This window comes from Hyperolius riggenbachi, chromosome 1 (assembly GCF_040937935.1).
Source record: "Hyperolius riggenbachi isolate aHypRig1 chromosome 1, aHypRig1.pri, whole genome shotgun sequence".
Taxonomy (NCBI): domain Eukaryota; kingdom Metazoa; phylum Chordata; class Amphibia; order Anura; family Hyperoliidae; genus Hyperolius; species Hyperolius riggenbachi.
The window spans coordinates 225,886,248-225,911,217 of NC_090646.1; the positions used below are offsets into that span (position 1 = coordinate 225,886,248).

Consider the following 24,970-nt stretch of genomic DNA (forward strand, 5'->3'; position numbering starts at 1 on the left):
TGCATGGCAGCGCGTATACTGTGAGCGAGCCCTTAGATTTGATACCCAACATTGAGCCATGGAGCTAGAGACAAAGCACCTAATATGGATGGCCTGTTTTTGGTCAGTGATTGAGATTGTATTTTCCATGAGATTACCATTTTAAAGCAGTTCAGCAATAAGGCCTTTCATGATTTTCTTTCATTGAGGTTCTCTTAAAGGGTACCTCTGGTAAAAAAAGACTGAGCTATTTCATGCCAGTCCATGGCTTAATGCTGCACAATCTGGAGGGTGGGAGGTGTCAGGGTTAATTACTTTATCCAACTAAATTGGGACATTGGTGATGCTCTGTCCCCCTCCTTGGGAATGCGGTTGTGGCCATGTTTCCAAAGTCTGCCAAAGCTCTTTGGAAACCTCCATCTGCATTGCTGTGGCCCGCCCCCAGCTCGGCAGTCATTAATTTGACCACGGCTGCTTAGCTGGTGGTTGGCCATGGCAATGTGTCCAGAACTTCACCAGAATTTTTCTTATAAATCCCCGCACTGCCACAATTTTGAGGGCGGTGGAGCGATCACCTGCCTACATGAATTAGGGCAGATAAGGTAAGTATTTAACCCTGAGGCCACCCAGTCCTGTCAGAGCCTGACATGACTGGCACTGTCTTTTTTACTTCAAGTACTCTTTAAGGCAAGTTGTATTGTCCCTGCCATTGTCATAATGACACACCATCATTCCACTATCACTATGCGAGCCTGCCAAAGAACTAGGGATGCTCTTTACTTTGCAAGCTGTAAAAAAGATGTGTAGCTGTGGGCATTTTCTGGCATGCAGAGCTGGAACTGGAAATCTTTGGTAAACCTAAGACCCGGTAACCACAACATACGGTGAATATCCGAGGCTGCTACAATTGATTTGCTGTTTAGCAATATATTAAGTCATACACTCATAAATATATGTCATAGATCTGACCCAGACCTACTTGATGTGTACTTTACCAATGCAATTTATTCTTCAGAACTAAGAGGTCCAGCCAAATTCAGTAACCCCTTGAGCTTTAACGAAGTCTTCTTAGTGATAGTAGACAGTGTTGCTAATGCTATTGTGACATGTAGTCATGTTACAAGTTAACCATGATATGATCTTCTACAAGATCACTTTTACTTGCACTTTACCGTGGTACATGTAAATGGCCATTATACAGTATTTTGCTCTTAGCTACACATAATAAAATAAATATTGTTGGGAATATTTATTCTTCTTCACTATAAATACCTGTAAATACAGAGTCTTAACTGATAAACAGTTCAGGCAGCTTTCCAGCACATAGCATGAAAGCTGCAGAAAAGACCAGCGTACGGTATATCCTGTTACCACTTGGCATTTCAGCCTGTGCTAATGTTTGCTTTTACTTCTAAAGTCACATTTTTTTATTTTACCATTTTCCATTTTAAATCCAGCCTTTTAAAGGATTAAATGCTTTGTCATACTCAATTGAAGTTTCTTCAAAATGCCCATTGCTGCTTCTTGAGTTAGGTTAGATTGGGTAAAACGTAGATGTACAAATGTATACCTTAAAGAAGCTAAGCAGAATGCTTAAAAATAAAAGTTGCTGGGGCAGTATGTAGTAAGGGCAAATTAATAATATAGTAATCTGCATTGTTCTATAGCAGAGGTAATTTTATGAATGTACAGCCAAGGGAGTGCCCCTGTACAGATTAAATGGAGGGCATAGATACAACATTCGAATGGTGATTGTGGTGGCTGCAACAGATTATAGGCAGACCCAAGCAAAGAGTCTGCAGATGTCCCCCAATAGCACTAGATTTCAATACGTCTCCCAAATAACATAGTTTGGTCTCAAGTGTCCCTTAAAGGACCACTATAGCTAAAAAGTAAGCCGTTAAATTTTGACACGACCAAAAGGTTTTGGACTTGTCCATCTCCTCATGAAGGATTCTCAGGGTTTTCTTTGTTTACAAAAGCATTGCCTGAACAGCAGTCTAACTGCCAAAATAGTGAGATACCAGCCAGCCTCCCTACTCACTTGCACACTATCTTTGCATTTCAACTTAGCAACTGCCATTCAGAAAATGCTTTGAAAACAAAGAAAACCACGAGAGTCCCACATGAGGAGATGGGCTAGCTAGTTGGTTGTGTCAGATTTTAACTGATTACTTTTTCGTTGTAGTGGTGCTTTAATAAAACAATTGCACAGTGTGTGTTGCCATTATAACACAATTACACAGTAGGTACCCCAACAGCACAATCATACAGCCTGCATTATCCAATAACACAATAACACAACAGATGTACTCTGATAACACAATTTCACAGTAGTGGCCATACACGTCAGGTAGTGACAGATAGCAGGTGACAAGAAGATTATCAGATAAAGAGTGACAAGTTATGACAGATAATAGATGAAGGCTAGTGACAGTGTGCAATGGCTAGTTACAGAGGGTGACAACGAGCGACACACAGTGGGTTACAAGTAGTGGCAGATAGTAGGTGACAGGCAGCTAGTGACAGATAGCAGACAAAAGCTTGTGACAGATTGCGTGTGATGCTGATGAATACTGAATGGTAGCAGTTGCCTGATAATGGCAGGTAGCAGGCGACAGCTACTGGAAGGTAGTAGCGAGTGATGGCTACTGACTAGCATACGTTGACAGCTAGTGGCAGATAGGGAAGGATGACAGCTGGTGGCAGGTAGTGGCAGGTAACAGCTAGCTTTTATGTGGTTTATTTGTGTCCCAGTGAATGAACTAAAATCTGTCATCCACATAACGTTTTTAAAAAATCTCAGAAAAGCAGACATCAAACCAAAAAACGTTGATTGCGGTGCTACCTTTAATGACTAACTGTACATGATTTATTGCAAGCTTTCAAAATGTTAAATTTCTTTTTCAGGCATTATACAGAACTGTATTAGAACCTTACAAAAATCTCCTAATGCAGAAATCCAGCACTAAAATCCCCGGCGCCAAGATCATCCAACGCTAAAAGGAACAGGACCAAGATTACACCGAGTGATGTTTACTCTTCATAGTCTCAATCTGGCTCTGTTCAGCATCCCATTGAAATACATTCACAGCAAGGAAGAAATCTTATGCCAAAACAGCTCAGTGCTAGGTCAGTCTGCTTTGGCAGTAGTGAGGGTTTGCAACCAAACAGCATTAGAGGATAAAGGATCAATTTCAAAATTCTGTGTTGGCCTACAAATTGGTGCACATAACCTGCCCGACCTACATCTTTGATGTCCACAGGCACATACCAGCCCACCCCCCTCTGATACTCCATCAACCTGTGCCTGTTCGCACCGCGCATATCTCACTCCCATGCACGATTGTAGGACTTCACTAGGTCTGCACCCACTCTAGAACAACTCAGTCCCACCAGCCATCAGACGCGCCCCCACCTTTAATACTTTTAAAAGAACATCATTACCATAATATGTTCTGACTGCTGGGCGCCCCCTCAACAGATGCACCTATTGTCTCTACCCCCACCCTATATATTCTAAGCCTCTGGCAGGGCCCTCCTCCCTAGTGTTTCCAGCTTGATTATGCAATCTCACTGTCTGACACACTTCTTGTGAACTAAAACTGACTCTATTTTGAACAAAGACACTGAACTACTGTTATCAAAGACATTTGCATGAGATTGTGTGGTTGTGAGTTCTTTGGATGTCCTACCTTGTATGTTTACCCATTTACCTATTGTGCAGCGCTGCTTAATATGTTGGCACTTTACAAATAAAATTAATAATAATAATAAATAGAAAGTGGAAGACGTGCCCCTGCTGGCAATGCACACCCATCAGGTCCAGTGGCATCCCGAGTTGCTGCTTTACTCACTTATGCCCAAAAATGTCAACGAACAACATGTATTACTTCCATGTAGCTAGGAATGGCCATCACCAATGGAAACTACAAGTGTATGTACTGATCAAAATCATTCTGACAAGACCATATACTCTGTGCAGAGCTGCGGAAGATGTGGCACTATATAAATACTCAATAATAATAATAATTCTGAAAACCAATATAACTGCATTTGTGCGACATTATCATACTGCATTTAGCTGGACATAGATTTCATGGGTATCATTTAAACAATTCAACGCATTGATTTATAGCATATGAATTAGCCCAGAGTAGCATTGAGGGGAATGATTATCTGTTCAGATACAGCACCACACTATTTACCAACACTCATAGCTTGTTTTAAAATTCCCTGATTGTGCACTTCATTTCACAAAACAGCTCACGCTTCCCTATGTGATGTCTTTATTATGCTCATCACATTATTCTGTGCTGTATAAACATGCTATAATTACATTTTCCATGTGTTATCTTTTATTGAAGATTAGAATATTGCCTTGGAATTATTTCAATAATTTCCTCCTCCATTGATATTTATCTAAAATAATTGATTTGTATTTCTAGGGGTATTGCAGGGAAATTGTATCACTTACAAGGCAAAAAGTCAGCCTCATTCAGTATTTATTGAGAGCCGGCCTTTAATTATAAAAAGTGCGTTGTGTGTAGATGGACCCTGTGGTACGCTTATCCCTGATGCTCTTGTCATTATTTCCATTAAGGAGTAACGGCTGCTGAAGAGACGCGGAACGTGCTGGAGAGCATCTAATCTGATTCTGCTTTCAACAAGATGAATTCTCAGCAGCCTATAGTAAGTGTGCGTGTGTGTGTGTGTGTATGTGTGTGTGTTTGTGCACTAAATGAATGCTGAAATTATGTACCATTGTGGGTGTTGATAAGGGATGAATGTTTTTTAATTCATCACCTGAAACCATATTATTGTAAAGAGAAGCAAAAAAATTATAGAACCCTAATAAAACTCATCTATTTCCTGGAAAATGCAGAAGTATTACCGTGACATGATATTCCATGAAAGTACGTTAAAGAATTTTTTTGTAATAAAGGAATTTTATAGACTTGCAAAAAGAGAAGCATAAATGACAATGTTACCTTAACAGAAATAATTGAGGATTTATTCCAAATGTTGATGGATCAACGGTGTGTCTTGTTATTAACAATGTTAAAATGATGTTATTTGCAAACAGGGGTGGACTTTTGGAGAGACCACGTAGGCCCGGGCCTTGGGTGGCTGCTGTCTCAGGGGGAGGCTGCAGATAGAAAAAACAGTTAGACAATAGGGGCTAAATGTGGAAGAGAGGAGCCATTTCCCAAGGGAGTGTAAATGAAGGAATGGGACTACTGTAATTAGCTGCACACAGAATGGTCAAAGCACGTGGAGAGGGGAGGGGGGGGGGGGTTCACAATAATGTTGGCCTAAGGGATAAATAAGACCTTCTTATTTCAGTTTGTGCTCTATCCATATTGTATGACTTATATCTGTGTACCCACCTGTGACCACTAAAAGAGCAGGGAAGGTGGAGCCAGCAGGTATCACTTCTCTCAAGCTTTCTTTGAAACAAAGTATATTATGTCCAATTGTACAATGATGATATGTACCATGAAGTTAGCTGAAAGTTAAAAATTAGAAAGACTTTAATTATCTTAATAGCCATCCGTTGCTGTATAAACACTATACAGCCACCATTGAATCGATCCTCTTCTCTTCCATCTTAGTCTGGTGTGATGGAGCCACTGCCAGTGACAGGCACATACTACAGAGGGTCATCAGGTCAGCGGAGAAGATTATTGGGAGATCCTTCCCCTCACTTGCTCTCCTATACAAGACTGCGATCTAGGGCACTGAGGATCGCCAATGATCCCTATCTCCCAGGCAACCACTAGTAAAGTCTCCTTCCATCAGGCTGTAGGCTTCTCTGGCTCCACACATACTTCCATCAGCGCATCCCCCCCCCCAACTACCTGCAGCCCCGGCTGTGTCACGGCCACAGTTACAAGACTAATTTATCCGCCATTTCAATGTCACTTTGGTACGGTTATGTAGAATGGAAACCAGATTAGGAAATGTTATGTACAATGTAAACTGTTTTCTGCTTGTAGCCTGCATGATTGTGCACCTATCTATCTACAGTATGTTTTCTTCTTGAACTATGTTTTGCCAATTCCGGGCATGATTCAGCCATGCTTGGTGAAATAAATAATTGTGATTCTGATACACATTGTGTACATCTATTAATATTGGAAATATTAATAGAAAAAAAGAAAGCAAATGTAAGTAATAGCGGAGATGCCGCCGCATGGCGGCTATCTCCGCGTTCCAGCCGGCGGCTTCTGCCACGCAGTAACATGCTGCTGGTTCGCCTCGTCCTTCTAGTGCACACAGATTGAGAACTATGCGCGCATGCGCCAGGCGACAGGACCTTTATGCTAGTAGAAGGGGAGTCAGCTGATCAAGCCGATCAGCTGACTCCAGCTATGCTCCTGATTGGCTGAGTGACTGGGGCGGCGCTGTTCAGCGCTCTGGGTATATGTAGGACTTGCCTGTCAGTTGCAAGTTGTCTGCTGTTGCGAAACCTTACGTATGAGCACTCAGACCCTAGTCAGATCGTACAGTGTGTTAGAACCAGCCGGAGCTGGGAATTCACACTTAGTCAGATTCCGTTGATAGCCTATAGCACTATTGTATTGTGTGACTTGAATATTATTCTTTAGACTAGTTCCCAGGTGTTGAAACCAAAGACTTCACACCTAAGACTAGGAGATTGCTACATTGCTACTGTTTATGTGTTAGACTAGTTCCCAGGTGTTGAAACCAAGGACTTCACACCTAGATTAGGATTAACACATATTACTGTTACCCGTTATGATCTCTGGCTTTCCTGACTATTCCCCTGCTTGCTGATTCAGTACCTCTGCCTATCTGATAACTGTTGCTGACATTGCCTGTACCCGGTTACCGAATCAGTCTTCCGTCTCTGTACCTTATCTGTCCGAATGTTACTGACCTTGCTTGTCTGACCTTTCTGGCTGTCACCTAACCCTTAGGTGATCAGCTTTACTGTACTGTCTGGGACACTAGATCTTCAGGTATTCATTAGCTGCAAGCACAGGGTTATGGTCACCTGCCCCTCAGGAGACCATCTTGCAGCACAGTCAGTGGACTCTACCTCTTAGAGGTCCACTGGCTGCAGTACAGACCGAATTTCCTGCTCCTCAGGGAATCCTTGGCTGCAGTACAGTCTGATTCATTGCTCCTCAGGGAAACCTTGGCTGCAGTCCAATCATAATCTCTCAATACTCCAGTCACCACCCTTGCAGTCCAGTCAGTGGTCCCTGCTCCTCAGGTGTCCACTGGCTGTGGTACAATCTGATTTCCTGCTCCTAAGGGAATCCTCAGCTGCAGTTCAACCATAAACACTCATTCCATCAGTTATCTCTCTTGCAGCTCAGTCAGTCGTCCCTGCTCCTCAGGTGTCCACTGGCTGCAGTGCTATCTAAATTCCCTGCTCCTCAGGGAATTCTTGGCTGCAGTACAGTCTGATACCCTGCCCCTCAGGGAATCATTGGCTGCAGTAGTGTCTGTATTTCCCGCTCCTCGGGAGATAACTTCACTGATTACTATTGCACCAAACACTATACCACATTGGGTGTCCCATGTCTAGCTATACTAGTATTATTGGTGATTCTGCAGATCACCACATTATCAGGTATAGCATCTGTATTATTGGTGATACTGCAGATCACCAATAATCAGAAAAATCTGTGTTGCTGACACCAATCGTTACAGAACAGCAGACCAAAACATTATGGACGCACTGAGCAGCCGAGTTGATGGACTAGCCACTTCGGTGGAGAATCTCATCAGGGTGCTTGATGCCCAACAGACTCAGATTACAGCTCTGTCTGGGTCAGTACAGGTCCTTCAAACGGCTGTGAATTCAGTGCGATCCCCTCCAGTTACAGACCTTCGTATGTCTGTACCTGAAAAGTTTTCTGGACATAGATCTGACTTTCAGAATTTCAGAAATCGAGTGCAATCATATTTTGAGTTGAGGCCTACCCTGTTGGGAACTGAGCCTCAGAGAGTTACGTTCATAAAGACCCTTTTATCAGGGGACTCACAAACATGGGCATATAGTCTTCCTGCAGGGCATGAGGCATTGTCATCAGTTCAGGAATTCTTTAAGGCCATGGCCATTATTTATGATGATCCGGATATTGCTTCCACCACCCTGCGCCAGGGTCGATATCCGGTAGAGGTTTACGCAGCAGAGTTCAGGAAGTGGGCTGTATCAGCTAGATGGGGAACACATGCACTGTTGGACTGTTTTGTCAGGGTTATCTGATGCAGTTTCTGACTTGATGTTGAGACATCCTGAGCCCAAATCCATAGACGAGGCAATTTCTTTGGCTGTACGGGTAGATCGCCGCTTACGCTATCAAAAACAGACCCGGGGTAGAAATGCTGTAAGATATGTCTCCTACGCCTCCTCTCCAACCTCGTCACCTCCGCCTGAGCCGATGCAAATCGGACACTCGAGATTGACGCAGGTGGAAAAGAATCGCAGGAAATCAGAAAGACTCTGTTTATACTGTGAAGAGGAGGGTCACATGGTACAGAACTGTCCTAAAAAGTCAGGAAACGCTGCCGCCTAGGTGTAGTCAGAGGTAATACCCTAGGCGAGCAGTCTTTACCTCTAAACAATAATCGTCTGCTCCTTCCCTGCTCAATCACATGGGAGGGTCAGACTGTTCCTACAGAAGCCTTTGTAGACTCCGGCTCTGCAGCCAACTTTATAGATTATGATTTTGTAAAGAGATTGGGAATTCCATAACTCCCGTTAGACCGACAGATTCTGGTCACTGCAGTGGATGACTCTCCATTACAAAGTAGACAACCTCTTTCTCAAACCCCCGTGTTGGTGTGTAATGTAGGGGTGTTCCATAAAGAGAGTATACCATTTCTTGTCCTGCAAATGGCAACCTCCACCATTATCCTTGGTATGCCTTGGTTGCAACTTCACTCCCCTCAGATTGACTGGGCTTCTGGTCAGCTAAAGAGCTGGTCGGCCCATTGTCATCATCATTGTTTGGAGAAAGTTACTGTTTGTGCTACCAAGATTCAGGTTAAAGGAGTGCCAGTACAATATGCGGAATTCGCTGATGTGTTCTGTCCTAAATCCGCAGATAAACTCCCGCCTCACCGTAGCTTCGATTGTCCCATTGATTTAAGATCTGGTTGTATGCCTCCTAGGGGTCATCTTTATAATTTGTCAGGACCTGAGAAAGTGGCAATGCAGGAATACATCAAAGAGAATTTGGCCAAAGGCTTCATCCGCCCTTCCCGTTCACCAGCTGGGGCAGGTTTCTTTTTTGTGCAGAAAAAAGATGGAGGCCTTCGACCCTGCATTGACTACCGAGGTTTAAATAAGATTACAGTAAAAAATCATTACCCTTTGCCTTTGATTGACGATTTGTTCGCTCAGGTGACCAATGCCAGTATTTTTTCCAAATTGGATTTACGAGGTGCATACAACCTGGTACGGATTAGAGATGGTGACGAATGGAAGACGGCGTTCAACACACCCGACGGGCACTACGAGTATCTGGTTATGCCCTTCGGGTTGTGTAACGCCCCTGCCGTCTTCCAGGAGTTGATCAATGAGGTTTTCAGGGAGGTATTGGGAAAATTTGTGCTAGTGTATCTAGACGACATACTAATTTTCTCTCCTAATCTGACGGAACACCGTAAACATGTCAAGTTCATTTTAAAGAAATTAAGACAGAACTCACTGTATGCCAAGTTAGAAAAGTGCCTTTTTGAGGTCACTTCCGTTCCTTTTTTGGGTTATATTATCTCTACATCTGGTCTCTCCATGGATCCAGAAAAAGTCTCTGCTGTTTTGGAGTGGCCGCAACCTGTGGGTTTGAAGGCACTCCAAAGATTTTTGGGCTTTGCCAATTACTACAGGAGATTCATCAAGGGGTTCTCCTCGGTAGTGTTACCCCTCACCAGTCTTACCAAGAAAGGGGCTGACACTTACCATTGGTCAGCAGAGGCACAATCTGCCTTTTCCACACTGAAAAAACTGTTCTGTTCTGCTCCCATTTTGAGACATGTGGATGTCACCTTCCCCTTCATAGTGGAGGTCGAAGCCTCAGAGGCCGGGGTTGGGGCTGTACTGTCTTAACACTCTGGTTTGCAAGGAAAACTTCACCCCTGTGCCTACTTTTCCCGTAGGTTCTCTCCTGCTGAGAAGAACTACGATATTGGCAACCGAGAGATTTTGGCCGTTAAATTAGCCTTTGAAGAATGGCGACATTGGCTAAAAGGGGCAGAGCATACTATCACAGTTTATACGGATCATAAGAACTTGGAATACATAGAAGGGGCCAAAAGACTTAGTCCTCGACAGGCCCGTTGGTCTTTATTCTTTTCAAGATTCAGATTTGTCATAACGTATACACCGGGCAGTAAGAACGTCAAAGCTGACGCTCTGTCTAGGTGTTTCGAGCCCGAGACAGTGCAACCTTCAACCCCTGAAACCATCCTACCTCAGAAAGTAGTATTGGCAGCTACTGAGACCTGGAAGGACTGGGCGGCTACTCTGGGCCCCTATCAACAGGACGTTCCAGAGAGGAAGCCTGAGGGAGTTATGTTTGTACCACTGCCATTCCGCCTACAGCTCTTACAATTATTCCATTCCCATAAAAATGTGGGACATCCTGGGGCTGCCAGAACTCAGGATTTACTGGCCAGATGCGCTTGGTGGCCTACGCTGGCAACAGATTGTAAGGAGTTTGTAAGAGAGTGCTCAGTTTGTGCTAGAAGTAAGCCCTCTCGCCAGGCACCAGTGGGTACATTACAACCCTTACCAGTGCCAAATGAACCTTGGACTCATTTGACAATGGACTTTATAGGAGAACTCCCCAAGTCTGAGGGTAAGGCGGTCATTTGGGTGGTAGTGGATAGGTTCAGTAAGATGGCTCATTTTGTCCCTCTGAAAGGACTCCCCTCGGCCCAAGAGTTAGCTGATCTCTTCATTCAGCACGTTTTCCGGCTCCATGGCATTCCGGAGAATGTGGTGTCAGATCGGGGAGTCCAATTCGTGTCGAAATTTTGGAAAGCCTTTTGCCATCAGCTGGGTATGGACCTTTCATTTTCATCAGGCTACCACCCACAGACAAATGGTCAGACCGAGAGAGTTAACCAGTCCCTTGAGCAGTTACTCAGATATTATTTGGCAGATGCACAGTCCGATTGGGTAAAGTTTTTGCCGTTTGCAGAATTTGCACATAACATTCTGAAGAGTTCTTCTTCAGGATTTTCCCCATTTCAGGTAGTTTCGGGCAGATCTCCCAAGTTTGCCCCATTACCTGTGGCATCCACCCCATTTCCAGCCCTGGAGGATTGGCAAAGGGCATTGAGGGAGATCTGGGGAATGGTTAAGAGGAACTTGGGGAAAGCCTTCCAGGCTCAGAAGAAACAGGCGGATAAGAGACGGTCTGTAGAGTTGAAGTTTTCCCCAGGGGACATGGTATGGGTATCTACTCGGCACTTAGCTTTAAAACAACCGTCACCTAAGTTGGGACCCAGATTCGTAGGGCCATACCCGGTGTCCAGAAAAATTAATGACGTCACTTATGTGATTGATCTCCCAGCCAGCATGAAAGGTGTGAAATCATTCCATGTTTCTCTGTTGAAGTCTGCAGTGCATGTAGATTCCTCTCCCCCCCCCCCCCCCCTGTGATGGTTGATGACCAACCTGAGTATGAGATCGAAAAGATTTTGGATTCTCGGTTAGTGCAAAACTCTGAACAGTATCTGATCCACTGGAAGGGGTATGGTCTAGAGGAGAGAACTTGGCTGCCGAATTGTTGCATGCATGCTGAGGAATTAAAGAAAGAGTTTCATGACTTACACCCTGAGAAGCCAGATAGGAAGTGTCCGGGGTCCACTCCTCAGGGGGGAGGGTACTGTAAGGAATAGCGGAGATGCCCCTGCATGGGCAAGCGGCATGGCGGCTATCTCTGCGTACCAGCCGGCGGCTTCTGCCACGCAGCAACATGCTGCTGGTTCGCCTGGTCCTTCTAGTGCACACAGATTGAGAACTACGCGCGCGCCAGGCGACAGGACCTTTATTCTAGTAGAATGGGAGTCAGCTGATCAAGCCGATCAGCTGACTCCAGCTATGCTCCGGATTGGCTGAGTGACTGGGGCAGCGCTGTTCAGCGCTCTGGGTATATATAGGACATGCCTGTCAGTTGCAAGTTGTCTGCAGTTGCGAAAACTTACATGTGAGCACTCAGACCCTAGTCAGATCTAGTGTTGGGCGAACATCTAGATGTTCGGGTTCGGGCCGAACAGGCCGAACATGGCCGCGATGTTCGGGTGTTCGACCCGAACTCCGAACATAATGGAAGTCAATGGGGACCCGAACTTTTGTGGTTTGTAAAGCCTCCTTACATGCTACATACCCCAAATTTACAGGGTATGTGCACCTTGGGAGTGGGTACAAGAGGAAAAAAAATTTAGCAAAAAGAGCTTATAGTTTTTGAGAAAATCGATTTTAAAGTTTCAAAGGGAAAACTGTCTTTTAAATGCGGGAAATGTCTGTTTTCTTTGCACAGGTAACATGCTTTTTGTCAGCATGCAGTCATAAATGTAATACATATAAGAGGTTCCAGGAAAAGGGACCGGTAACGCTAACCCAGCAGCAGCACACGTGATGGAACAGGAGGAGGGTGGCGCAGGAGGAGAAGGCCACGCTTTGTGAGACACAACAACCCAGGCCTTGCATGAGGACAAGAAGCGTGCGGATAGCATGCTTTGTACCGCCATGCAGTCATAAATGTAATAAAGATAAGTGGTTCAATAAACAGGGACCACGCGGCAACGCTAACCCAGCAGCAGCACACGTGATGGAACAGGAGGAGGCGCAGGAGGAGAAGGCCACGCTTTGTGAGACACAACAACCCAGGCCTTGCATGAGGACAAAAAGCGTGCGGATAGCATGCTTTGTACCGCCATGTAGTCATAAATGTAATAAAGATAAGAGGTTCCATAAACAGGGACCGGCAACGGTAACCCAGCAGCAGCAGCAGCAGCAGCAGCAGCAGCACACGTGATGGAACAGGAGGAGGCGCAGGAGGAGAAGGCCACGCTTTGTGAGACACAACAACCCAGGCCTTGCATGAGGACAAAAAGCGTGCGGATAGCATGCTTTGTACCGCCATGTAGTCATAAATGTAATAAAGATAAGAGGTTCAATAAACAGGGACCACGCGGCAACGGTAACCCAGCAGCAGCAGCAGCAGCAGCAGCACACGTGATGGAACAGGAGGAGGCGCAGGAGGAGAAGGCCACGCTTTGTGAGACACAACAACCCAGGCCTTGCATGAGGACAAAAAGCGTGCGGATAGCATGCTTTGTACCGCCATGTAGTCATAAATGTAATAAAGATAAGAGGTTCCATAAACAGGGACCACGCGGCAACGGTAACCCAGCAGCAGCAGCAGCAGCAGCAGCACACGTGATGGAACAGGAGGAGGCGCAGGAGGAGAAGGCCACGCTTTGTGAGACACAACAACCCAGGCCTTGCATGAGGACAAAAAGCGTGCGGATAGCATGCTTTGTACCGCCATGTAGTCATAAATGTAATAAAGATAAGAGGTTCCATAAACAGGGACCGGCAACGGTAACCCAGCAGCAGCAGCAGCAGCAGCAGCACACGTGATGGAACAGGAGGAGGCGCAGGAGGAGAAGGCCACGCTTTGTGAGACACAACAACCCAGGCCTTGCATGAGGACAAAAAGCGTGCGGATATAGCAGCAATGCTTTTTGCCGCCATGCAGTCATAAATGTAATACAGATGAGAGGTTCAATAAACAGGGACCGGAAACGCTAAACCATCCCAGATGTTCATCGGTCATGTTACTTGGTTGGGGTCCAGGAGTGTTGCGTAGTCGTTTCCAATCCAGGATTGATTCATTTTAATTTGAGTCAGACGGTCTGCATTTTCTGTGGAGAGGCGGATACGCCGATCTGTGATGATGCCTCCGGCAGCACTGAAACAGCGTTCCGACATAACGCTGGCTGCCGGGCAAGCCAGCACCTCTATTGCGTACATTGCCAGTTCGTGCCAGGTGTCTAGCTTCATGCCCGGTTTCAGGTCCAGCGGTGCCAGCCACAAATCCGTCTGTTCCTTTATTCCCCTCCAAATTTCCTCCCCTGTGTGCTGCTTATCCCCAAGGCAGATCAGCTTCAGCAACGCTTGCTGACGCATGCCAACAGCTGTGCTGCACTGCTTCCACGATCCTACTGCTGCTGGTGCTGGGTTAGCATTTCCGGATGAGGTACAGCTTTGAGATGCGTTGGAGGAGAAGGAGTCAGAGAGGTAGGTGCTGCTGTTGTTATCCAGCTGTTTGCGGCGTGGGCAACACCCGCGCCGTAGCAGGTGAGGAATCGCTGCCAGGCTCCACAAGGTTCACCCAGTGCGCGGTAAGGGAGATGTATCGACCCTGGCCGAACGCACTCGTCCAGGTGTCAGTGGTGAGGTGAACCTTGCAGGCAACGGCATTCTTCAAGCTTCGGGTTATTTAGCTGACCACGTGCTCATGCAACTCAGGCACTGCAGAGCGCGCAAAGTGGTAGCGGCTGGGAACAACGTAACGTGGGATGGCCACTGACATCATGCCCTTGAAGCTGTTTGTCTCCACCACTCGATATGGCAGCATTTCGCAGGCCAGAAGCTTGGCTATGCTGGCTGGCTGTTACTGCCACGGCCCGGGGGTCATTTGCTGGCAATTTCCTCTTGTGCTCAAACATCTCAGAGACAGACAACTCAACCGTAGCGCTGCACACCGAAGGGCTGTTGGTTGTTGTGTTTGATGAACACTGGGAGACCTCAAGAGCACTAGTCCGGAAAGTGACAGTGTCAGCATCGTCTGATGTTTGTGAATGTTGTGAACCACGCAATGGCTGGGCTACTGCTGCTGCTGAGGCGGGTCTGGTGGTGAGTCTGGTGAACCCAAGGGAGGCAGTGTTGCTGGTGGTACCCTGTCCTGCCGCGTTTGCCCACAGAGTGGGATGTTTGGATAGAATGTGGCGGCTCATGCTGGTGGTGGAGAGGTTGTTAATACTTTTCCCCCTGCTCAGGCGGGTCTTGCACACCTTGCAAATCGCCATGGTAACATCCTCAGTGCAGTCTTCAAAGAAAGCCCAGACTTTAACTGGCTGAGGACTCGGACCTCGTGCGTGATGTGCTGGTGCTGCTTAACCCACTGCTGGACGCTTGAGAGGTCATCCAAGTAATTATCTGGTCCTGTTCTTTTGGATCTGTGAGGGTTGTTGTCCTGGACAACATGGGCAGTATTGAGTGGGTTTTCTTGGGTGCTCCCCTGTGGCCTGTACGTGAACCGTCAGGGGAAACACCTCTTCCCTTGCCCCTCCCTCTTTCACCGGATTTCTTCCTCATTTCACTTATCCTTAAAGTACACGCTGACTGGCAGCAGTACAGTGGCAGTACAGAAATGCTATACAGTGGTGGGTGAGCGGTGTACCACTATTGTCAGCAGTGACACAGAGCACAATGCTATACAGTGGCGGGTGAGCGGTGTACTACTGTTCCCAGCAGACACAGAGTGGAAGTAAACACAATGCTATATAGTGTGGCTGAGCCGTGTACACAGAGTGGCATTAAACACAATGCTATATAGTCTGCTATATAGTCACCCCGAACAGGGTGATGTTCTGCAGAACCCGAACAGTGGCAAACACTGTTCGCCCAACACTACTGGGAGGGAACGCAGATTTTAGTACCTAAACACACGATACAACATGTTTTCCGGGGTCGGACTCTGAGGCACATACAGATGGTCCCGATCATCATCCTCATCATACAACTCTTCTCCTGAGTCTGACCCACCCACCACCTCTGCCACCCCAACATCCCCAGACACAGACCCCTCATCGTCCTCAACATTAACTTGGGATGCTGGCCTGAGCCAGACCTCCTCCTCCACATCAGGCCCCATCATCTCCTCAATGGCAGCCCTCATTAATCGCTCTGGCGACGGACTGATGGACACAACGTTCTCCTCCGGGGAGGGCTGCTGCTGACCACTGGCTGCTGGGGTGGATGTTATAGCTTGCGTGGGGCGTTGGCTGTTGCTGTTGTTGGGAGTGCTGCTCACAGCGGAGGTCTCTGGGGAACTCATGTTGAGCTCATATAGTGGTTGACGGTGAGTGGAGTATTACTGATCCCAGCAATATACACACTGACTGGCAGAGTACGCAATGCTATATAGTGTGGCTGAGCGGTGTACACAGAGTGGCAGTAAACACAATGCTATATAGTCTGGCTGAGCGAGCGGTGTACTACTGTTCCCAGCAGAATCAGAGTGGCAGTAAACAATGGTATATAGTCTGGCTGAGCGGTGTACACAGAGTGTCAGTAAACAATGGTATATAGTCTGGCTGAGCGAGCGGTGTACTACTGTTCCCAGCAGAATCAGAGTGGCAGTAAACAATGGTATATAGTCTGGCTGAGCGGTGTACACAGAGTGTCAGTAAACAATGGTATATAGTCTGGCTGAGCGGTGTACACACAATGCTATATAGTCTGCTATATAGTGTCAGTAAACAATGGTATATAGTCTGGCTGAGCGAGCGGTGTACTACTGTTCCCAGCAGAATCAGAGTGGCAGTAAACAATGGTATATAGTCTGGCTGAGCGGTGTACACAGAGTGTCAGTAAACAATGGTATATAGTCTGGCTGAGCGAGCGGTGTACTACTGTTCCCAGCAGAATCAGAGTGGCAGTAAACAATGGTATATAGTCTGGCTGAGCGGTGTACACAGAGTGTCAGTAAACAATGGTATATAGTCTGGCTGAGCGAGCGGTGTACTACTGTTCCCAGCAGAATCAGAGTGGCAGTAAACAATGGTATATAGTCTGGCTGAGCGGTGTACACAGAGTGTCAGTAAACAATGGTATATAGTCTGGCTGAGCGGTGTACACACAATGCTATATAGTCTGCTATATAGTGTCAGTAAACAATGGTATATAGTCTGGCTGAGCGAGCGGTGTACTACTGTTCCCAGCAGAATCAGAGTGGCAGTAAACAATGGTATATAGTCTGGCTGAGCGGTGTACACAGAGTTTCAGTAAACAATGGTATATAGTCTGGCTGAGCGGTGTACACAGAGTGTCAGTAAACAATGGTATATAGTCTGGCTGAGCGGTGTACACAGAGTGGCAGTAAACACAATGCTATATAGTCTGGCTGAGCGAGCGGTGTACTACTGTTCCCAGCAGAATCAGAGTGGCAGTAAACAATGGTATATAGTCTGGCTGAGCGGTGTACACAGAGTGTCAGTAAACAATGGTATATAGTCTGGCTGAGCGGTGTACACAGAGTGTCAGTAAACAATGGTATATAGTCTGGCTGAGCGGTGTACACAGAGTGGCAGTAAACACAATGCTATATACTCTGGCTGAGCGAGCGGTGTACTACTGTTCCCAGCAGACACAGAACAGTGAACAGAATGCTATATAGTGTGGCTGAGCGAGCGGTGTACCACTATTCCCAGCAGACACAGAACAGTGAACAGAATGCTATATAGTGTGGCTGAGCGGGCGGTGTACCACTATTCCCAGCAGACACAGAACAGTAAACAGAATGCTATATAGTGTGGCTGAGCGAGCGGTGTACCACTATTCCCAGCAGACACAGAACAGTGAACAGAATGCTATATAGTGTGGCTGAGCGAGCGGTGTACCACTATTCCCAGCAGACACAGAACAGTGCACAGAATGCTATATAGTGTGGCTGAGCGAGCGGTGTACCACTATTCCCAGCAGACACAGAACAGTAAACAGAATGCTATATAGTGTGGCTGAGCGAGCGGTGTACCACTATTCCCAGCAGACACAGAACAGTAAACAGAATGCTATATAGTGTGGCTGAGCGAGCGGTGTACCACTATTCCAAGCAGACACAGAACAGTGAACAGAATGCTATATAGTGTGGCTGAGCGAGCGGTGTACCACTATTCCCAGCAGACACAGAGTGGCAGTAAACAGAATGCTATATAGTGTGGCTGAGCGAGGTACACAGAGTGGCAGTAAACAGAATGCTATATAGTGTGGCTGAGCAAGCGGTGTACTACTATTCCCAGCAGACACAGAGTGGCAGTAAACAGAATGCTATATAGTGTGGCTGAGCGAGGTACACAGAGTGGCAGTAAACAGAATGCTATATAGTGTGGCTGAGCAAGCGGTGTACTACTGTTCCCAGCAGTGACACAATGACAGGGGGGACCCTGGCTAGCGTGGCTGGAGCGCGAACTACCCTGCCTGCCTACCCAAAGCTAAACCCACAGACAAATGGCGGAGATATGACGTGGTTCGGGTATTTATTTACCCGAACCACGTGACCGTTCGGCCAATCAGAGCGCGTTCGGGTCCGAACCACGTGACCCGTTCGGCCAATCACAGCGCTAGCCGAACGTTCGGGGAACGTTCGGCCATGCGCTCTTAGTTCGGCCATATGGCCGAACGGTTTGGCCGAGCACCGTCAGGTGTTCGGCCGAACTCGAACATCACCCGAACAGGGTGATGTTCTGCAGAACCCGAACAGTGGCGAACACTGTTCGCCCAACACTAGTCAGATCGTACAGTGTGTACCAGTGATCGTACCAGCCGGAGCTGGGAATTCACACTTAGTCAGATTCCGTTGATAGCCTATAGCACTATTGTATTGTGTGACTTGAATATTATTCTTTAGACTAGTTCCCAGGTGTAGAAACCAAGACTTCACACCTAAGACTAGGAGATTGCTACATTGCTACTGTTTATGTGTTAGACTAGTTCCCAGGTGTTGAAACCAAGGACTTCACACCTAAGACTAGGATATTGCTACATTGCTACTGTTTATGTTTTAGACTAGTTCCCTGGTGTTGAAACCAAGGACTTCACACCTAGATTAGGATTAACACATATTACTGTTACCCGTTATGAACTCTGGCTTTCCTGACTATTCCCCTGCTTGCTGATTCAGTACCTCTGCCTATCTGATAACTGTTGCTGACATTGCCTGTACCCAGTTACCGAATCAGTCTTCCGTCTCTGTACCTTATCTGTCCGAATGTTACTGACCTTGCTTGTCTGACCTTTCTGGCTGTCACCTAACCCTTAGGTGATCAGCTTTACTGTACTGTCTGTGACACTAGATCTTCAGGTATTCATTAGCTGCAAGCACAGGGTTATGATCACCTGCCCCTCAGGAGACCATCTTGCAGCACAGTCAGTGGACTCTACCTCTTAGAGGTCCACTGGCTGCAGTACAGTCCGAATTTCCTGCTCCTCAGGGAATCCTTGGCTGCAGTACAGTCTGATTCCCTGCTCCTCAGGGAAACCTTGGCTGCAGTCCAATCATAATCTCTCAATACTCCAGTCACCACCCTTGCAGTCCAGTCAGTGGTCCCTGCTCCTCAGGTGTCCACTGGCTGCAGTACAATCTGATTCCCTGCTCCTCAGGGAATCCTCGGCTGGAGTTCAAACATAAACACTCATTCCATCAGTTATCTCTCTTGCAGCTCAGTCAGTGGTCCCTGCTCCTCAGGTGTCCACTGGCTGCAGTGCTATCTGAATTCCCTGCTCCTCAGGGAATTCTTGGCTGCAGTAAAGTCTGATTCCCTGCCCCTTAGGGAATCATTGGCTGCAGTAGTGTCTGTATCTCCCGCTATTCAGGAGATAACTTCTCTGATTACTGTTGCACCAAACACTATACCACATTGGGTGTCCCATGTCTAGCTATACTAGTATTATTGGTGATTCTGAAAATCACCACATAATCAGGTATAGCATCTGTATTATTGGTGATACTACAGATCACCAATAATCAGAACAATCTGTGTTGCTGACACCAATCATTACAGCAAAGAAAACTTTTTTGGATTTGGATTTGAGTCAAATTGTTATGACTATCACTGATTTGGTTTGGTTCAATCAGATATGTAGAACAATATTTGACTGAAATTTGTGAAGGTTGGTGGGCTATCCCATTTTGCTCTGGGCCACCAATAAGTGGCTGGTGACAAGGCAGGTCCTCTGACGTGGGATAGGGCCCCAAACAAGTGGTATATGAAGGTCAGGCATTTTTCCTGCAAACATTTCTGCTGCTGATGACTTAACGAGGGGCAATAACTGTTTTACTGTTTTTATGTTATGTAGTCCATCATTTCAGGATATTATGATTATTTTTTATTATTTCATGATCCATGTGCAGTTTAAGGGAAATGAGTACCTTCTTTCTGCTCCGCTGACATAAAGACAGCATTGACTCCCATTCAGTGTTTGCTGGATAAATAATGGATCAGATAAGTTCACTCTGTGGCTCTTCAGTGAAAACCCGGATGGATTTAAATGACCGGGACTCTTCAGATCAGATTATAATCATTGGGACACGTGTTGCCATGGAATATTACTACATTTTTTTTCCTGTTGAGTGTCATTTTTAATTAAAGGATTTTTAAAAGATGTTTGTGTTTTTATTTATTGCACTTATTACTTAATATGTTAATAGAACAGAGTGAGGGGAACCAGTATACATTTTAAAAGAGGTGCCTGATAATTTTGTCACCATATTATGCCAATAGTAAGAGTACCTATAATCTACTATCGCCTTGCCTAACTATACTTCATACTAACCTTTCCCCCAAACTATGTCTTACACTATCCTTCAACGGAGTTTGCCTCCGTTGAAGCGCATTGCAGCGCGAAACGGCAGTCAGGCACCTTTCCTCAGCACCCACCGCATCACCCCACTCCATCCTATGGTATGTGAATCAATTTTATCTTTACGATTTTTTGTACTGTACCTGTGCCTGCTTTTGGAATAAAGCACCTGCAGTGCCGATAGACCTCCTGTCTCTCCATTCCTTCAACTATCCTTCTCCCTACCTACGCCTAACACTAACCATTAATGAGCACCATTCTCCAGGCAATGCATCACTATACAGGACTGCCACACATTTAGTAGAAAGAAATGAAGCAATGCATTCCCACTAGCCACGAGGACTGCAATAATGAATAGGAAAATGTACATAAGAGAAGCCATGCTAGGGGTGAACCAGGGGTATGCTTTTGACTTGTAGACTTGTAACCACAGTAACCCTGAGTTTTTGCCTATTCTACCAATTTCTACCAATTCTGTATTATTTATTTAATGTCTATATTTTGAGTATCCTATTTTTTTGTATAATTGTGTACTGCATGTTTGTTTAAATCTGTACAGCGGAACATGTTTGCGCTTTATACATCAATAATACATTACAATTACTCACTGTTAGCTGGTTGCACGTGTCACCAGCCTGGAGATTGTAGCTGCACAAAACCAAGGTATCACCATGTTAACCGCTTCAGGACCACCGATAGTTAAAACTATGCCACAGTTGTGGCTGCCTTAGCCAGATGCAGCGTAGTTTTAACACTGGTGGCTCCCGTGCACTAGGTGCAATAGTGCATCGCCGCCAACACAAATCTCTGCTGTCTAAAGACTGCGGAGTTCCATAGGAGTTCCATTCAATGGTTAGGAGTGCCTGATATCTGTGAGCCAATCACAGTAATCAGGAAGTGTGAAATTAAAAAAGGCTCTGGTCCTTAAAGTGTAACTGTCGGGCATAAAATCAAAAATCAATTATTTATTTTTATCTGGTAAACAAGTAATAAGGATGCTAACCAGGCAATCCACAAGTTAAAATCTTTATTACTTTTCTTGTTTATAAATGATCATTCCCCAGTTTACCTGACTCTTATTTGGTACGTTGCCGCACAAAGGAAGTTGCAGGGCATGCTGGGTTGTCTTTTTTTGCTTCTTTATTTCCCTTCAGAGTTAACTAATGTACAGAAGCAAAAAAGGACAACCCAGATTGCCCTGCAACTTCCTGTTGCGACAACGTACCAAATAAAAGTCAGGTAAACTGGGGAATGCTCATTTATAAACAAGAAAAGTAATAGAGATTTTATCTTTTGGATTGCCTGGTTAGCATCCTTATTACTTGTTTACCAGATAAAAATAAAGAATTGATTTTTGATTTTATGCCCGACAGTTACACTTTAAGGGACCAGAGCATGTTTGTCCCAACTTTGTTAATCAGGGCCAATCTTTACTTTCCAATCACCTAATTTGTTTTAAAAATTCTAAAAAAAAATCTATCTATCTATCTATCTATCTATCTATCTATCTATCTATCTATCTATCTATCTATCTATCTATCTATCTATCTATCTACTATCTATCTGTCTATCCACACTAATAAATGAGTTATGCATGATTGTATCCTGAAATGCTGTGCTCAGTAGTAGCTGTAGAAACTTGATGGGTTATGGGATTTCTTCCCCAGTTAGCAGTTTTACAAATGACGGTCATTTATATAAGTACATGAAATATGAGGAGTTCACAAAGCAGCTCCACAGCTGGATTTGTATTAGCTGTGAATATCTTCTTCATAAAAACAAAATGCTTTCTACAGTGTCTGGCAGCCTCCATCAACTTGTCAGGAAAATAGTTATGTCTATTCCTCAAGTTTTAAACGAGAGTGATGAAAACTAACAGCCTCACAGGGAATTGGGATGTCTTTTATGGAAATAGTGAAGAAAAGTATTTTGTGTTAGCTTAATTGGGGATTCCTCAAAGAATGTAAAACTGTGTCAGATACCCGAAGGAAGGAAAATGAACATGAGGTATTGTAACTGACTCATATCCATTTTAAGGCCTTTTTTAATGTTAAGACTATGAAATAGGGGGATTTAAAGCAAACCTAAAGCAAAAACAAAACACAAAAAAACTTATGAGACTATGAATTGTATGTGTAGTACAGCTATGAAATAGAACATTAGTAGCAAAGAAAATAATCTCGTATTTTTATTTTCAGTTATCAGCTTTTTTTTTTTAAATAAAATTGCACCATTCTGATATATTTGCAGTTTAGAAACCACATTCTGTATTTTAAACTATAAAACAAAGCAGAGCTAATGATCCTTTGAACTTCCCAGCAGTAACACCTTGTCTCATCCAGCCTCTCACAGTTTCTTGGTTGTTTAAGTGCTTCAGAAAATAGGACTGTTTACAACCCAAGTTGGGTCAAAGAGCTCAGAGAAGCTCTTTTGCATAGATAACATTTTTTAACTCTTCCTGCACTGGAAAACAACACAAGACTCTTTTTTTTTTTTGCTACCAACGTTGTATTGTTTAGCTGTACTACACATACAATTCAATGGCCTACATGAAATTAACTTTTTCACCTAACTTTTCTCCTAGATGATATTTTTACACAGTGGCCTCAATTCACTAAGCTTATCTCCTGTCTTTAATAACGTTTCTAGAGTGATCACCATGGTGATGAGGCATGTAGTATTCAGGAAACATTTTACCTCAGGCAAACCTAAAGTTAACTCTTCTGTCTTTAAGTTAACTCTTCAATCCTTAAAATAACTCCAGAGTTAAAGACAGGCTGTTTATTAACTGCGTGTGAAAATAACTACAGAGGAGGTAAATTAATAATAATAATTGCAGTATTTGTATAGTTATATTCCTGTCGGACTCAAAGCGCTTGCGAGGCAGCCACTAGAGCGCACTCAGTAGGCAGTAGCAGTGTTAAGGAGACTTGCCCAAGAAACTCCTTACTGAAATAGGTGGTGGCTTACTGAACAGGCAGAGCCGAGATTTGAACCCTGGTCTCCTGTGTCAGAGGCAGAGCCCTTAACCATTACACTTTCCAGCCACTGCTGGAGGAGGTAAATTAACTACAGAGGTGGTAACTTAAGGAATGAAGAGATAAGATAACTCTCTTACTGTGTGGTGGTACGTTTTCTCTTGCCTTATTATCTCCAGCATGATCTTAGTGAAGTGAGGCCATTGTCAATAAAATGCCTTTAACCTCCTTGCCGGTTATCCCGAGCTCAGCTCGGGGTAACCTGCGTAGGAGGATTTCTCAGGCCCCGCTGGGCCGATTTTCACATTTTTTTTCCTGCACACAGCTAGCACTTTGCTAGCTGCGTGCAGTTTCCGATCGCCGCCGATTCGCCGCTACCCGCCGCGCCACCCCCCCTCCAGACCCCTTGCGCAGCCTGGCCAATCAGTGCCAGGCAGCGCTGAGGGGTGGATCGGGATTCCCTCTGACGTCCCGACGTCCATGACGTTGGTGACGTCATCCCGCCTGGTGGCCATGGTGACCGGGGAAGCCCAGCAGGAAATCCCGTTCTGAACTTGTGAAGTGGATAGGGGATGCCGCTTGTCAGCGGCTATCATGTAGCGAGCCCTCGACTCACTACATGATTTAAAAAAAAAATAAATAAAAAGTGCTGCGCGGCCCCCTTGCCGCCAGAATTGTAACGGCAAGGGGGTTAAAGACACCAGCAAGCAAGAAAATACTCAAAATAATTTTGACAATACTTATTCACCTACTTTTTGATACTTTATTCAATTGCAAAGTGCTGAAAAGTTATTTTAAAAAGAAGTTGAAAAATGGTCTCCTAGGAGAAAACTCAGGAAAAAAAGTTAATCACAAATGGGCAATTATCTGCGCAGAGGTATTAAGTAACTTGTAGGGAAAAAAGTATATGCTGACCTCCTCAGAAAGACTTACTGTTGTCCTCAATCCTCACCTCGTTTTCACTACAAATGTCCCTTGTACATGTTTGTTTGTTTGCACACCTTGTCTGCATTCAGGGCCGCAGTGATAACCCTCTTCTGGTAATAGGCATCATAGGGATTTAAGGGGATTTGATTGACAGTTTTGCCTTTCTCTTACCTTTCTCATAGTACCAGTGACCAAGAGCAGTGAGGCAGACGGCACTGACGATGGAATCTAGCCAAAGTTCTGACAATGTCACAAGAGAAGAACCATTGGAAGCCTTTCTGGAGAGGCGTGCATGTAGTTTTCCTTTTACAGGTGCATATTAACCTCCCTGGCGGCAAGCCCGTGCTGAGCACAGGCTATGCCGTGCAGGAGGATTTCTCAGGACCTGCTGGGCCGATTTGCATAATTTTTTTTGCAACAAGCAGCTGGCACTTTGCTAGCTGCG

General features: G+C 45.2%; 1 long non-coding RNA gene across 1 annotated transcript; it reads left to right on the forward strand.

Moving 5' to 3' along the window:
* Positions 1-2,903: 2,903 nt before the first annotated feature.
* Positions 2,904-24,970, forward strand: LOC137547207 (uncharacterized). Its single transcript, XR_011026517.1, has 3 exons — positions 2,904-3,111; positions 4,583-4,671; positions 24,708-24,970. It is a non-coding gene; the product is annotated as an uncharacterized lncRNA (long non-coding RNA).